We start from the raw sequence: 5,639 nt of genomic DNA, 5'->3' as shown, positions 1-5,639 counted from the left end.
GAGAAAACCCCCGAGGTTTTGTCATAGCCAGCTCGTCGTGTTGTTGTCATGCTAAAACCTTGACATTTTACTCTACAATGAAAGTGCTTCCACCTACAACTTTGAAACTTCATATGTAGATGCACCTTGATGAGTTCTACCAGGGCTTGACACTAACTTTTTTACGTACTGACCCAAAGGACCACCAGCTTTCAGAATTTACTGGTCCTCCAAGATTCAAGTGGTCCGACAATGTTATTTGACATAAAGTTCAGCTTACTTTCCGGACTATTCACAATGTATTGTGCATTTATAAAAAGAAAACTACTATCTTCTAAACTATCTCTTATCCTTTTCTATTTTCTCTGTACTTCAAGCTTCTCTTCATTAGTTTAAGGTTTTTAGGCAGAGGTTTCAACCACCCTTGGAATGAAATTCCACATTGCGAAAACTTGAAAATCTTGAAAATACATACGCTTACTCTCCTGCGATATCAAAACATTATTCGGCGCACTCCATTGTAAATTTGCACGGTCAGGGTTCGACATAAACTTTTTTTACAGCCAGACCATCGGACCAGCTCCTCTTAAAATGTACTAGCCCGAATCTGATGTCTACTAGACCATTAATGACATAGCAAATAAACAGAATTGTGTTGTGTAACTGTTTAATCAGGTTTCATCAGAAATTAATAGTGAAACACAAGAAAGTTATTTGATGCACAGAGTAAAAAATAATATAAAACTATTTAACAACATAAATTGTTTGTTATAATTTCACTGTTTATCACCAGTTAAACAAATGATGTCTGTACAGCAGGTGACATTTATTAAACGTTATCAAATTCTAGCCTCCTTGACCGCTGTGCTCCATGCTACCACAGCTCCAAGGCCCTCTTCCATCATAATCTGTGTCAGTTTTACCGTCTGATTCTTCTTTATTAACTTATTTGTCGGACGAAAATCCAACCTTGAACAAAGCCATTCTTTAAATTACATTCTCTCGTCTGCTACGCGGTCACCAAAATGTTTACATCGACGATAGCGATTTTGGATAGAAGTCGTAAAAACATGATGTAAAGTTCTATGACACTGTAGAAAATCATTAACTCTTTCAGTGCTGAAAGGAATTTTGAAGGTCTTTACAAACAGTTTGGATCCAGATGAGACGCCACAGAACGTGGCGTCTCATCTGGATCCAAACTGTTTGCTATTCTGATAGTATTCTTTGAAAAAAAATGAAAATGCTAATTTTAAAAATTCAGCAGACAACATTTTAGCAGACTACAAATTTCCCAGCATGCAAAGGGTTAATATTCATGACAACCAATGGAAACAAGCTATTTCTGCGGGAAGCTCTCCTTCGCGTCTATAAATAGCGATGAATCATGTGAATGCTCCGCGTTTATTTATATACGCTAGTTTTGTTCTGATGTAAATAATGGATACAATTGTTATTTTACACATCAAGAGAAAAAGGTTTTCGGTTAGTTATAGTTATATGAATCAGTATAGATTTTGTATGTACGACCAGTCGGACAAGCTAGCCCACAGTTTTACTAGCCCGACCACCGATCTTACTAGACAATGTCTGTCGGACGTGCCTTAGTGTCGAACCCTGACGGGTAAACAAAGTAAATTCTGATGGTACTAAGATCGATACAATGCTAATTATTGCTGCTTTTTCAAAATAATAAACACCATTTTGTTCATTTCTCAATCCAAACGCTTCGAATTTTATGTTTATTTGTGTATTGATCATTGCGAAGTCTGGAGACATTTGCGGGAGACAATTGCGAAACGCAAATCAATTTTTTGATCCGACAACAGGGTTTTGTCATCCGGGCTTCTAGACAAAATTGAATTTCCAATATATTGCTATTTTTATGCCCCCCCCTTCGAAGAAGAGGGGTATATTGCTTTGCACATGTCGGTCAGTCTGTCGGTCCGTACACCAGGTGGTTTCCGGATGATAACTCAACGCTTGGGCCTAGGATCATGAAACTTCATAGGTACATTGATCATGACTCGCAGATGACCCCTATTGATTTTTAGGTCAAAGGTCAAGGTCATGGTGACCTGAAATAGTAAAATGGTTTCCGGATGATCACTCAAGAACGCTTAGGCCTAGGATCATGAACTTTATAGGTAGATTGATCATGACTTGCAGATGACCCCTAATGATTTTCAGGTCAGTAGGTCAAGGTCACGGTGACCCAAAATAGTAAAATGGTTTCCGGATGATAACTCGAGAACGCGCAGGCCTAGGATCATGAAACTTGATAGGTAGATTGGCTCATGACTCGCAGATGACCCCTTTTGATTTGCAGGTCACTAGGTCAAAGGTCAAGGTCGGGGTGACCCTAAATAGTAAAATGGTTTCCCGGATGATAACTCAAGAACGCTTATGGCTAGAATCATGAAACTTCATAGGTACATTGATCATGACTGGCAGATGACCCCTATTGATATTCAGGTCACTAGGTCAAAGGCCAAGGTCACAGTGTCAAAAAACATATTCACACAATGCTAGGTTGGCGCTAAGGAAAAAAAACTTAGTCGCCAAACCTAGGGGGGTCCGGGGGCATGCCCCACCTGAAATGTCCTGAGCAAAATTAAGACTATTTTTGTCTGAAATTAGCCCTTTTTTTGCTTGAAAATTTTCTTCGCTGGTGAGCCACTTGCTGACATTTTGCAGGAGATTTTTTTGTTTACACAGACACCGGTGGCGTAGTGATAATGATACATTACCACCCAGGGATCATATTTTTTCGGTTTGTCGGTCCTAGACCGATTGGTGGTATGAAAGACTGATTGAAAATCCCTAACAGTCGGCCGATTCTGTTTGCTATTAAAATTCCCATGTCATGAACTCGATTTACACAGTGGACATGCTAACACACCCTAATGACATTCTTATCTCGATTATGTGTGATTAAACCATTCACTGCAGTCTCTAAACCGTCAGGACCGGTTTATTGCACGTTAGACCAAGAATCAAAAACTTGTGAACAGCGGATTAAAGACGCACCCGAAAAGACGCGTCTGAATGCACGCGCTGTAACTAAACCAAACATGCCGATACATTTTCCACCAGCGTAATAATCCGGTAATAAAATTATGAATGAAAGTCGCGGATCTGATCGACAGAACAGCCGAAAGTTATTTTTATGGGCGGAACTTCACATAAAATAGTGCACAAGAAAAATAAAATACATTGAATAAATCTTTAGTAAAACCGTGTTAGAATCGAAATAATTCTTGTACTTCGTTGTTGAATAACTCACGGCCGGAAAATTAGATTCGTGGTTTCAAATGCTTTGCTCTGGTGATTAAATCCCTGCGCATCTAAACTATCGGACGTGGGTTATTTGACAACAAATTATTTCTTAATTATTTGGTTTGTTGTTGTCAGTAGCCAACCTACGCACATACATTTGTTTGGTTCAGTGCATGTTTGTAAGATATTATTGTGTCGACAACAATTTAAAACATGGGTATAGACTTTCACAGATTAATAATATTGACAACGATGAAAAAAGTCTGATAAAACAGCACACGAAACAACAATGAAATACAAATGATAAAACCATTTGAGAAAACTCGTTCCGTTTAAAAAATGCTAGGGGAATTGTACTTGTACATGTATTTTACCACCTTATTAATATATTTTAACGTAATTTGTCATGATTTCGGACACACATTTTCGGTACTTTTATATCCGGACCGATTGATGTTGCCGGGAAATATGATCCCTGTTACCACCGTAAAACAGTTTTCGGTACATGTGGTATTTAGGTTAGAAACCACAGCCCTCCCGTCTCGGTAGTAATTATACAACATTTAATGTAATCCAAACACTACTTTTTTTCATTTTTTTTTTGTTTTTGAAGAAATGCGTGAGAAATTACTTAGTCAGCATGAGACCGTCATTCCATGTCAAAAACCGTGAGACTCACGGCGAAACCGTGAGACTTGACAGGTAGATGTTTCCGATTCTGCATTCAGGTCTGCGCTATTTTAGACGTCTTCGGATTGCGAACCTAACATTTGGTAATTTCCTTAGCTTATTCTGTCCGCTTTCTTTTCTAAAGAATTGTGTTAATTTATGTTGCTTTGACTTTCCATTTTCGTTCACAGCATCCATTTTTCCCAGAATCTGCAACTCGCTTTCGAAATCGGTCTTTCATGTCGCATAGCTACCGTAAAGGGAAGTTACTCATATCTACTTTTTTAGCCAATCAAAATCGTTGTTTCTTTTGAAATTAGTTTTAAGTGGCTATGTCAATGCCATAACTCTGCCCATCTGATTAAATGACAATTCCGTACTGGTCGATTCGATGACGTTGAATCGTAACATCTAGAGCATAGGCCATTACACACGCACGCTTCAGTGATTATCATGTAAATCTCCAAGTAACCCAAATACTCGAAAAGTCTGGTCGCAGTGTAAAGCATGACCACTTAAGACATTAGCCATGTGGATTATTGACCTAGGCCGTCGTCATTATCCCCTGGGGCCTTCCGGTAAGGGTAATGATTGTGTAATCTTAGCGATGTTTTTGGCGTTTTATACGGTCTGAAAACAGCATTTAAGTGTGCATTTGTAAAGCATAGGGTCTTTTTTTCAATCGCCAATTTCATGAAAATCATATTTTTAATCGCCAGCCAGGAATTGTAAACGCCAATGGCGATTTTGGCAATCGGTAACGCTAACGTAGACAATGCTGTCACTATGGAGAGCCCATATGGGGGGGCATGCATGTTTTACAAACAGCCCTTGTTTATCCTGGTCTCGAGATTGCCCACAAAGTAATGATGAAATTATCGGTTTATTATGAACATATGAAGTTGTTTTATTGATAAAAACGGCTTTCCACCAGTATTTACGATAAGTTGGTCGGGATTTTTAACTGGTCCTACGGATCAACCAATTCTAGTTTAGCTGAATATATTTCCTCCCTTTTTTTTTACTGACCCCGGGTCAATGGACCACCGTTAGTGTGGAGCCCGGTTCTACACTCCACACCCATTTGTGGGTCACTAGGTCAAAGGTCAAGGTCACTGTGACCTTAAAAAATTATGACAAGCTTTCGCAGCTGAGCGTGGCACCCCTTATGTGGTGCTCTTGTTCACACTTGAGACAAAGTCAATTGTCTTTTACCATACATTAACCTGACCGATGTTTATATGTACTTTCACTTAAATGTCATTATATATATAGCAGTTTCAAGGTCAGATGATAAATGATTGTCATACTTAAATTATGTAATTTTCCTTGAGTGTAAAATGCTCCCTCTCTGTGCTCTTGTTCCATATGGCATATAGTTTTTAGCATAATGTTTTATATACCACTTTTACCAGGTAGAGGAGTTAGAACAGAAGTTCATGAAACAAGGGCGACTTTCTCCTTACCTATCATGGAGAATTAATCACAGGAGAAGAAGGCAATAAAAGAGACTAATGTCCTGTCTCTGTCTTCAGATTCTTCTTTTCTTTCAAAGGGAAGCAGTGGTGGTAACAGATACTTTTATGTTCTTCCATTTTTAAAAACAGCAGCTTTTGGTCTGATGATTTACATTAATAATGAGAAACCTCTTTAAAGATAAGGATGTTAATGAAAGCTATTAATTCCTTTTTCTGAGCCTTGTATTTTAATTT

The sequence above is a fragment of the Dreissena polymorpha genome, chromosome 4 (genome assembly GCF_020536995.1).
Source record: "Dreissena polymorpha isolate Duluth1 chromosome 4, UMN_Dpol_1.0, whole genome shotgun sequence".
NCBI lineage: Eukaryota > Metazoa > Mollusca > Bivalvia > Myida > Dreissenidae > Dreissena > Dreissena polymorpha.
This window is presented reverse-complemented; position numbering follows the sequence as displayed.